Below are 12,082 nucleotides of genomic sequence, written 5' to 3'. Positions count from 1 at the left end.
AAAATTTTTGGATAGGGTATGCAGTTTATAAATTCCAGGAGTACTTGCAGTGCATTCAAAGAGAAGGTATTGCAAAGTTTCCTCAGTCAATTTGCAGAGTCTACAATTTGGGTCACTATACTGCTTCCATCTGAATTCTTCTCTTCTCAGTATTACTGCTAAGTTTTTTATTTTGAAGCACGCCAGATTTATTTCAGGCTCTTTGAAAATTGGAGCCAAAGCAGGAGGAGGCTTTCTATAAAGATGGCGGTTTCTAATTGCATCTCTAAGTGCGATTGAATAATTTTGAGCAAGCTGTAGGTTAATTGACTTTGCAGTCTCTGCGGCGAGAATATCCACTTTTTCGTTATAGTGGATGCCTACATAACTAAGAATATGCTGGAAAGCCACTGCTATGTCAACCTTATATATAGAATCAAGCTGTTCTCTTATCTCCTGCAAGTTAGTGTCCTTTGCGTTCCCGTTTAAGGTTTTCATTAGTCTAAGAGTAGTCTGAGAATCCAAGTAGATTGCTACTTTTCTGAAATGGGGTGGTGTATTTTTGACCGCTTTTATTGATTCAACTATTGCTGCCAGTTCGGCCATCAAAACTGAGGAGTTCAGTGGGAGAGGCTTTTGAATGGACAGAGAGGTGTGCGGAATTTTTGCTGCTGCAGCAGATCTCATCCCTACTAGGGATCCATCAGTATAAATGTGCAGATGATCTTTAAACTCTGTAGCCTTTTTTCTTAAAAATTCAGCCATAATTAGTTGATGTGGGGTATTCTGCTTTTTGTCTTGTACAAGCTTAAGGCAGATATTTGGTTGGCAAAACTTCCATGGAGGAGGGAACTTAAAAGAATCAAGCTGAATTTTATCCAATGACCAGTTTGGACAGAGTGCTGAAAAAGCTTGCCATGATGCGATCCATGATGTGATTCTGCTGCCTAGCGCTCCCATGACAAAGAGTGAAACTGTAGTTGAACTGTCCTTGTTTTTGTTGTTGTTTATTTTTTCTCCATTTTTATGAAGCAAATGCTTTACATTTTAACAGTTCAAATGCTTATGTTTATAAGTTTTAATGTTAATGTTATGCTTATATTGTTTAAATACTAAGCGTTTAATGTTTATTTGATCTTTCATAATCCCCCTCCTACAGGCCATGGAGCCTTTGTGGGGATTTGTAGATTGTTATGTAATTATTTTACTGATATATGTAGAATAAATCTATCTATCAATCTATCTAACACCCACCCATTCCCCAAACACATCCAATAAAAATTTTGAGATAGCCATTTTGTTCGACGTAGTTAAAAAGTCTGAAAATTATGTTTTTGAGGATGACACTCCCCCCACAGCCCTCAGGGCAATGGGTTGTAAGTTATGCCCTGGGGGCACATAAGTTTTTTTTTTATAGAAAGCGCTGTCGTAATAACTTCAAAAGGGTATCATTCGACTGGAAATTTAAACAGCCAGTGCCCTTTTTAATAGTCGAAAGTGATTGGATGGCAAGTAACCCAGCCTCTCACGCCAACAATTTTCCCAAACGCATCCAATCAACTTTTGAGATAGCCATTTTGTTCAACGTAGTTGGAATTTTCGGAAATTATGTCTTTGAGGATGACAACCTCCTCACAGCCCTCAGGTCAAGGATTGTAAGTTATGTCCTGGGCCATATAAGGTTTATATTGAAAGCGTTGTAGTAGAAACTTCAAAAAGGGCTCATTCGATTGGAAATTGAAAGGACTAGTGCCCTTTTTAACAGTCGGAAGTGATTGGAGGGAACTAAACCCCCCCTCCCCCCCACCTCACGCCCACCATTTCCCCAAAACACGTCCAATTAAAATTTTGAGATAGCAATTTTCTTCAACGTAGTTAAAAGTTCTGGAAATTTGGTCTTTAAGGTTGACCCTAGCCCTTAGGGCAAGGGTTGTAAGTTATGCCCTGGGGGCATATAAGTTTTTTATTGAAAGCTTTGTCGTAGAAACTTCAAAAGGGCTCATTCGATTGGAAATTGAAAGGTCTAGTGTCTTTTTTAATGGCTGAAAGTGATTGGAGAGCAACTAAAGCCCCTCTCACGCCCACCATTTCCCCAAACACATCCAATCAAAATTTTGAGATAGCCACTTTGTTTAACGTAGTTGAAAGTTCTGGAAATTAGGTCTTTGAGGATGACAACCCCCTCACAGCCCTCAGGGCAAGGGTTGTAATTTATGCCCTGGGGGCATATAAGGTATTTATACAAAGCATTACCGTAGAAACTCAAAAACGTCCCATTCTATTGGAAATTGAAAGGGCTAGTGCCCTTTTTAATAGTCAAAAGTGATAGGACGGCTTGACATTTTTATAGTAAAGAACGATCTGGGTACAGTGTATTTTTTTTTGTTTTGTTTTTTTTTAGACCATGGCACTTAGTATCGAAGGTGTTTTCTTAGGAACTTCGAAAAGGGCTCATTCGATTTAAAATAGAAAGGACTAATACCCTTTTTAAGAGTCGAAAGTGATTGGAGGCAACTAGTCCCCCTCCCACGCCCACCCTCCCATTTGCCCATTATGTTTAAATACTGAATGTTGCCTTAAGATTAAATCAAAATACACTGTGTTAAGGCTTATTCCCAATAAGGCATCTCAGCAGTATCCCAAGAACGACTGTGGGTATTATAATCAAACTTTTGGGGCTACTTTTGCTCTTAAAATTTAACCAAATCAAAATAGCGTAAGCGTATCCAAGCTATCAAAAAAAATAAACAGATTTTTTTTGGCGAATGGTATTAAGTTTTCTACTTCAGGTGAACTAGAGGAAGTATGAAACTAAATTAAACACTACTATTTGTGTCCAGATTTTTAAAAGGGTGTATGTTGTTAAAAATTGCTGAAAATCTTTCTCCAGCATACAAATAGTAGGCCAAACTATAAAGTCTTAAAAAACACGAAAAGATTTAAAGAATTATTTTCTTTTTCCCTGAAAAGACTATGTCAATATAAAACGAACAAAAATTAATGAAGAAAAAAATTTCTACAAAATCAGTTTTTCAAAGAAAAGTAAAGAACTCCATTTAACCAAAAGTGAGCAAAAATAAAATCAAATAATCTACCAAGCATCAAACTACCACAAATCAGCATCGATAAATAAATGAAACCCAAAACGAACAAAAATCAGAGGCACAAACAGCTCAAATGTTTTATTATTTTTTTTCCCAGAGGCACTTCATATGGAAGGGGCAGTCGTATAAACTTCAAAGGGGGCTCATTCGATTGGAAATTGAGATTTCTAGTACCCTTTTAAGGGTCAAAAGTGATTGGAAGGCAACTAACACCCCTTCTAGACCCACCATTTCCCCAAACACATCCAATCAAAATTTGAGATAACCATTTTGTTCTACGTAGTTTATTTCCAGATAGAAATAAAATTTTTGAGTAGGACACTCCCCCCACAGCTCTCAGGGCACTGGTTGTAAGTTATACCCTGGGGGCATATAAGGTTTTTATAGAAAGCGTTGTCGTAGAAACTTCAAAAAGCACTCATTCAATTGGAAATTCAAAGGGCTAGTGTCCTTTTTAATAGTCAAAGTGATTGGAGGACAACTAACCCCCCTCTCACGCCCACCTTTTTCCCAAACACATCCAATTAAAATTTTGAGATGGCCATTTTGTTCAATGCAGTTGAAAATTCCAGAAATTAGGTCATTTAGGATGACAATCCCTCCCCCATATCCCTCAGGCAAGGGTTGTAAGTTATGCCCTGGGGGCATATAAGGTTTTTATAGAAAGCGTTGTCGTAGAAACTTCAAAAAGGGCTCATTGGATTGGAAATTTAAATGGCTAGTGCCCTTTTTAATAGCCGAAAGTGATTGGAAGGCAACTAACACCCCTTCCACGCCCGCCATTTCCACAAACACATCCAATAAAAATTTTGAGATAGCCATTTTGTTCAAAGTAGTTGAAAGTTCTAGGAATTATACTTTTGAGAAGGACACTCCCCAACGTTCTTCAGAGAAAGGGTTATAAGTTATGCCCTGGGGGCTTATATGGTTTTTAAGGAAGGAATACTCGTATAAACTTCAGAGAGGGCTCATTTGATTTTGGAAATTGAAAGTTCTAGTTCACTTTTTAAGAGTCAAAAGATATCCAAGGGCAACTAGCCCCCCCCCCCACACACTCTTTTTTTCCCCAAGCCGATCTGATAAAATTTTTAAAATAACCATTTCATTAAATATAGTTCAAAGGTCAGATAAGAAAACCTCCTGTGTCGACGCAACTCCCCAGGGCCCGGCGTTGTAAGTATTACTCTGGGGGCATATATGGTTCTTATGCTAAGTATGCTCGTATAAACTTTAGAGAGGGATCAGTCGATTAGAAATTGAAAGTTCTAGACCATTTTTAAAGAGTCAAAAGATATCAGAGGGCAAATAGTCCCCCTCCCCTCCATGCCCGTTTTTGTTCAAACCCATCCGATAAGAACTTAGAGATAGCCAATTTTTTTTATAAATAGTTCAAAGATCATATAATGAAAACTCCGAGGTAGACAAAACCCCCTTGGGCCCGGAGGCAGGCGTTTTTACTAATACTCTGGGGGCATATATAGTTCTTATGGAAGGGATTCTCGCATATACTTCGGAAAGGGCTCATATGATTGGAAATTGAAAGTTCTTGTTTATTTTTTAAGAGTACAAAGAGATTGGAGAGCAACTACCCCCCCCCCCTCTCCACGTTCTATTTTCTTCAAACCTATCCGATAAGAACTTTGAGAGAGCCATTTTTTTCAAAATGGTTCAAAGATCAGATGACGAAAACTCCGGGGTTGACACAATCCTTCAGGATCCAGGGTAAGCGTATGCCTAGAGGACATATACAGCTATTGTGGAAGGGATGCTCGTATAAACTTCAGAGAGGGCTTGTTTGATTGAAAATTAAAAGTTCTAGTCCAGTTTTTCAGAGTCAAAAGAGATCAGAGGGCAACTATTCTCCCACGCCCCTTTCCCCCACATGCACTCGATAAAAATTTTGAGAGATCCATTTTGTTAAAAAAAAAGTTCAAAGTTCAGAATAAAAAAAAACTCTGGTGTCAATACAACCACCCAGTGCCCAGGGGCAGGCGTTGCAAGTTATGCCCTGGGGACACATATGGTTCAAATGTCCATACATTCTGCGGAAAGAAAAAAGCTGTATTCAGACGGAAATACAGAGAGAAGTACAACAAGCAAAGGAGCAAAATGGAAGAAAGAGGTAAGCCCGGAAAACCTGAAGGGTTGGTTAACAAGTTATATATGTATGATGTCGGAAAGTAAAGAGCGGAAAGAAAGAGTAGAGATTGAGTGGTTGGATAAAACTATAAGACTTCTCACCTGCTGATTCCTTTCTCCTTTGCTATTTTAATTGCTTTTTGGACAAGAGCAAAGCTTCTGGAATGCATTGTGGTCTCAATCACATTACAACAACTGTTTCTTCTGTTTGTCAAATCACGATGACTATGCTGAAATTCAGCTGATTCTTGAGCCAAAAAGGATACATATGCCAGATATTAAAGTTCAAAAGGACAGGGTCAAAAGGAGACATTTGCTCTGCACGTCTCTCCTTTTTGGCCCAGTTGCGATCCGCGTCCAAACGGCGTATGTCTCTTTTTTTATCCTCGTAACGGCAGGAGAAAGGAGAATTCTGACTTCACCATTCGATTCCTTGTGCTGGGTTTACCCATGACATACACATAACTCATTTTCTGCAAAAATGGCATATGTCACCCTTTTAATTATCATAGCCGAGTTTGACGTGCATATTACAAAAAGCGACCAATCCTTTTATATTATATACCTATAAAGTGAACAAACACGTTTTGAGAGTATAATTGAGATTTTATAACGTGAGCAGACTGGTTTTTGAGGCACTTTCATCATAAAATTTTTTTAAAACCAGAAACTAGAAATTATAAAATTGCGTATTTAGGAATGATTTTGTAGGAAAAGCTGTCTATCACCCATGCATTATCCACTGTTCCATTTCTTTGAAGTATGTGCTATCAGACTGGTTTCTGATTTTTCGGACCATTGCCTTTAGTCAAGACTAGTTTGTTAGGAATGTGTCATTAGATAGCATTTGTGAATTGGATAGTCTGAAGGGGAGAAAAAAAGGTATAGAATTTGCGAATTGGACTATACGAACGATATTAATTGAATCATAGGGAAAAACAGAGATAGATAGTATTTGTGAATTGGATCGTCTTAAGGTGGAGGAAAAAGGGTTAAATTGATTATTGGACAATTGCCATTAGTCAAGACTAGTTTGTTAGGAATATGTCGCTGCTAAAGCCAACTCTAATTGCCAAAAAAAGGGTATAGCATTTGCGAATTGGACTATACGAACGATATTAATTGAATAATAGGGAAATAAACAGAGCTAGATAGCATTTGGGAATTGGATCGTATGAAGGTGGAGAAAAAAGGGTTAAACTGATTATTGGACAATTGCCTTTAGTCAAGACTAGTTTGTTAGGAATGTGTCGCTGCTAAAGCTAAATCTAATTGCAAAAAAAAGAAAAGGATATAGCATTTGCGAATTGGTGATTATAAGTTAAGTTAACCCCTCGGGGTTGCTCACTCATAACTTATTTATTATAAATTTGGAGAAATATGAATCTATTTAAATAGTTAACGTATGTTAAAAATGTCTTACGACTTAACCTAGCTTCACTTCTTCGATGTGTTCGGTATAATACACAAGTGGTGTTTAAACAGTGTTTTCATTTTAAAATAGAGTTTAACGTTATAGTATACTAAAAAGTTGATACTAAGAGAGATGTAGATGGCAAGAAAAGAATTTTAATAATGAAATTCAGAACAAACCTTAGAAATCCTTGCTAATCAAGTAGTAAGGTGTATGTGAGTACGAACCATAAAGGATCATAAGCACCAACGACCCTAACCACCAGAAACCTCCACCCCCCACAGGTCCCATATCCCCATACTCGAAGGGCGCCCCCTCCTCTCCAAATTTTTAGCCCCCTCCCCCCATTTTTTTAAATTTTTTCTTTCATTTTTTTTTCTTTTTTGTATTATTTTTTTAACATGAAATATTTTTTTCAACTTTTTTTATATTTCTTCGAATGAGATGAAACATACTTAAAACAAACAAAAAATCAAATTTAATATTTTCCAAACTCAAAATGAGAATGGTATAGACATTTTATTCATGACCTTTACTATTAGAGCAATAATATTTGTAGTAGCACTTTTTTTTATTGGACTAAAAAATTTTTTGGTCGTCAAAATAATTAAACTTTTTTTTTACCTATCTTTAAATTACATAAAATATGATTACTGCTTTAACAATTTACACTACGCTTGATCAGACAAATGATGCAGGTTTCCCACTGGTACTTTATGGAGGGTTATTAACACTATCTAGTTTATTGCGTTTATTAAATCATTATTTTTCTACGCGGTGGAACGAAAAACACATAAGTAATATCTTTAAAAAAAGTGAAGATGGAGCATTTTAATGAAAGGTGTTCAAAAGATAATGGAACAAGTTGTATAATTTTAGAATATCTTCTTGGTATTTATAAAACATTATTTTCAGTTCGTTTGTAATTGAAATGGTTTTAATGCAAGTGTATGGCAAAACTTTTATAATTTTATTTTTTATTTTCGTTCCAGAATTAAATATTCATTTTGAATTGAAATTTAACACTTCATATTTGTTTTCGTAATTCATAAATTCATTTCAAAATTTGTTCGTTTATATCCGAAACATCTTATACAATTGGCACCGACATGTATTTACTGCCAACATTTCTTTCTGCCATCCTATCCTGTTTTTCCCCAGGTTCTTAAACAAATAAGTCAAGCCAATAGGACTAACAGACATGAGTTCCGTACTTTCTGAATTATTGTATTGTGTTTCTGAGTCAAATAACTCCGGAGTCTCTGTTCTAACTTAACAAATTATTAATAATAAGGGTTTACCCTGAGTAAACCAATTGTGTAGACTGAGGCCCATATGTAACTTATGCTCCCAGAGATTGGATCAGTAACCTGTCAATATTTGCAACCATGATGGTTACTTATTATACTTCAATGGTTAATTGCATCTATTATTTCAATAGGGGTTTTGAGCTTAAGTTTTGAACCAGGTAGGGGTATCGTTTCACTTTTATATCTTACTTGGCACTAGACAAAGCGTAGATGTCAGAGACTTCTGGATGTGTGTTGCGCATAATATTTGAATATCACTACAAATATTCCTTCATTTTGCTTTACAACTATAAATTGGAAAGCTAGATAGTGCCTATGATACTTATTCCTTAATATGTATATTTTTTCATATTAGGAGATAATTTCTGAGATTAAGAAACTGTCCAAAACGGGACACGTTACCCTAACCGACTGAATTACACAATGACGAAATGTCATTAGTGGCGCGTAACTCCAAAAATATAATAGTAACAAGTATAATAGTTGCAATAGTAATATAATAGTTCATACAATAGTAACAAAAATGCATATAAACAAATTTTGTTGCATTTTAAAAGAGTTTTTTGCACCCTCTCCCCCCCTAAAAAAACCACCCACCCCTCTTGAACCAAAATACTGGACACGGCCCTCACTGTTGTTGTAATTATTTATACATGTAACTCAAATTCTAGGTTAATTTAACTTACACTGATGATATCAGAGTAAATATATTAAAATAGACCGGCGAAAAAAGCGAAGCAGGAGAGAAGCTGGAATTAGAAGAGTTAAGATGTTGAAATGAGTCTGATAAAAAAGAAAAAAAATTAGAAAGAATAGGAAAGGATTAGAAATGTTTAATGTAAGTTTGAATTACTGTATATTTTCTAATCCTCCTTATCTTCATATCTTCGTATCTCTAAGTCCTCCCTATCTCCATGAAATGAAGTTAACCCCCCCCCCCCACCTCATATAAACCCCCCCCCACAATATTTTTCCAGTGGAAAAAAATCTTTCCATTTTGGATGAAAGAAAATAGTTAGATCCTGGTCCCAAAATTTTTCGGTTTCAAACATTTCGTGGTAACGAACTGTAAGTACGTAGCGACGCAGTAAGGACCTGCAGTGGTTTCCCACATTTGACTTTGAAAACAAAATTACAATATAGCTGGCGTTTGTTATTGCCAAATATCTAACACGCAAAATCACGCAATTTAAGTAACAAAGGCAATTGATCTTCGTTACAAAAGAAAAAAAACGAATGAAATTAGATGCAGATAAAAAATTTGTTGTCTACAATTTTTGTGCTTATTATTAAGTAAGAAATTCTTTTATTAGCATGTTTTCTTCTGGAGAAGATAACAAAAGGCTTTCGATTGTCTTATACTTCAGAACACATAATGAATATTGCAATTATTGATGCTATTGGATAGCCGACAATGAAAGTACTGAACCCATTTAAAACACTGACATGATACGAGAAAAAAAATCTTGGCGAAGGATTAGGTACTTTGCAATTGACTAAACATGAACTTAATCAATACAACCAAATAATACTTTTTTTTACTTTTTTAATACAGTGTACAAAACAAGAGAGGATGTAATGAAATATCGACCTCCAGAGTGTCAAATCGACCTCCACTAACACCAGCCAAGTTATGTTTAAAATGAGGCACAGCTTTATTAGCAGCACTAGATCGCAGATTATTATTTGTGACAATAATTTTTGACATGAAATTAGTGACATTATTGTTGCTCTCTTGATTCTTCTGCTCCTCTGCGCTTCTTTGATACTTTGTTCTCTGCTATACATTATATAGTCGGTAGAATTTTTTTTTATTAAAGTGAATTAATTTCGCGCCTTTCCATTTCAGTTTCTTAATTGGTAACATATTTGTATTTTTAGTCTTTGCTGGTGCTGATACTATTTCCTATGATATCAGAATGGTTACAGTTGGTGTACTCTTTGGTGTTGGTGCATTGGGAACGCTGTTTATTCTTTTCCTCAACAATTTAATCAACATCAGTGAAGGGAGGAAAGAAACAAATGCTTTAGAAGCCTTAAAAAATTCTGTGTCGCTGTTTTTCATCAAAAAAATGCTTTTGCTTAGTATGACTTTTGCATATACAGGTAGGTAATTATTTGTATAATTGGTTATGCCTAATTCCAAGGCAGTTCTTCAAATCTGAAGACAATCAGGTAATGTTATGCAACGGGTGCGTGATGCCTAAAAGCAAGCGAGTTCTTTTTTTCATCGAAGAGGCTGCATACAGTCAGTAGGCTAATGAAAAGGTTACGAAATATTTATATAGGTTGGCATACCCTATTTTGTCTCACGGATGAGGGATCATTTTGGAAATTTTCTATAAAAGTTTTTTTTTGGGGGGGGGGGATTGTAGGGGCTTTAATATCAGAAAGGTTCCGGATGTGTGGTGGGCTGGGGTTAGTACCTCAGTGTTTAAGAAGGGAAATGAAAAAGCAGATGTAGTTGATGTATGCGAACCCCGTATCATTAGTAATGGGCAAATAACTAGAGCTCATAGTTATCGATACAATACGAGTAAATAAATTTTTTAGATACCAGAAAAAAAGTTAAAAAAAAGTCTGCATCCATCATACCTGGGATGATTTTATAATTTCGAAGAATTTTAATATGTGTTTGGAAGGTTTTAGGCAGGGTAGTGTGTCTTCACCTCCACTAAACAACAACGCTGCGCTGGAGGCTAATAAGAAATTTGGCACGATGTTTATTCTCAAAGCTTGGGCGCCCATAAGCTGAGTTCCAGGGGGGGCTTCCCTGGTCTAATTGGCACTTTTAATGCTATATAATAGAAATTTCAAAACAAAAATATAAAAATAAGGCAGCATCAGTCAGCCAAAAGGGGACAAGCACCCCCACCTGCCCCCCTTATGGTTGCCCATGCCTCCAAGGCCTTGATTGGTCGCTTCTAAATGTATGTATGATATATTGAACCTACGCATAACTATTGCTGTTTTTAAGATAATTTTTACATTTTATGTATAGAGAACAGGAAGATGGGACTTAAATTGAATGCTGAGAAGAGTGTGGCTGCAAATTAGTAACTTATGTAATCGACCGTGTCTGGAAAAATGTTCGTTTAGCTATATCGTCGTCTGGTACTGTTATCGCCAAGCATTAATTACCTAGGACTTCTCATTAGGAATTATTTGAGGCAGTCACGATGGCCTTTTGTTGGTTCAAAACTTCAGGCAATATATGGTGTGTTTGTTCCAGTAAAGCTCGATATAAAAGCAGCATAATTTCAAAAATCTGTAATGCATTTGATGCGCCCTATTTGCTTGCTTTGGTGCCATTTTTGAATATAATCACTATTTCTGATAAAATGACCCTGTGACAATTGCTTTCCTTGGAATGCCTCTGGGGCTCGAGCCCAGCGTCTTGTTTCTCTGCATGGGGTCATGGGGTTATCGATTGTTATATTAGAGAAGACCTTCGGTTTTACCACCACCCTCCCACACAGTATATCTATATATATATATATATATATATATATATATATATATATATATATATATATAATATATATATATATATATATATATATATATATATATATATATATATATATATAAAAATAATAATAATAATATATATATATATATATATATATATATATATATATATATATATATATATATATATATATATATATATATATATATATATATATATATATATATATATATATATATATATATATATATATATTGAAGAACGTAAAAAACATTAAAATAAGACATTTTCCCGTTGTCAATAAAGAATTTTATAACAGTCTTTAAATTTTACATTAAATAAACTGATCAATTTTACATAGCATTTTAAAAAACGATGCTTTAAAATTAACATGTCCGGGACTTGTACTCAACGCCTGCTGCTAATAAAGAAAACATCATAACCCCTAGACCCACACGCCTTGCAAATAAATTTAATTAATTTACTTGATCAAATTCAAAAGCAATAGGTTCCCTATTTTCAAAATCTCTGTACGGTGAGCCTGTTTAAGCTAGACCTGAAAATTAAAACTTCTAGTAAGACTAGATATGGCAACATTAATACACTTAAAGATGGTTCCTTTACTTACCTAAGGACAAGGTGAGGACACTAATTGCCTTCTAAA

The sequence above is a fragment of the Artemia sp. Qi Xiang Cuo genome, chromosome 15 (genome assembly GCF_049724085.1).
Source record: "Artemia sp. Qi Xiang Cuo chromosome 15, ASM4972408v1, whole genome shotgun sequence".
NCBI classification, from domain to species: domain Eukaryota; kingdom Metazoa; phylum Arthropoda; class Branchiopoda; order Anostraca; family Artemiidae; genus Artemia; species Artemia sp. Qi Xiang Cuo.
Note: the sequence above shows the minus strand (reverse complement) of the source record.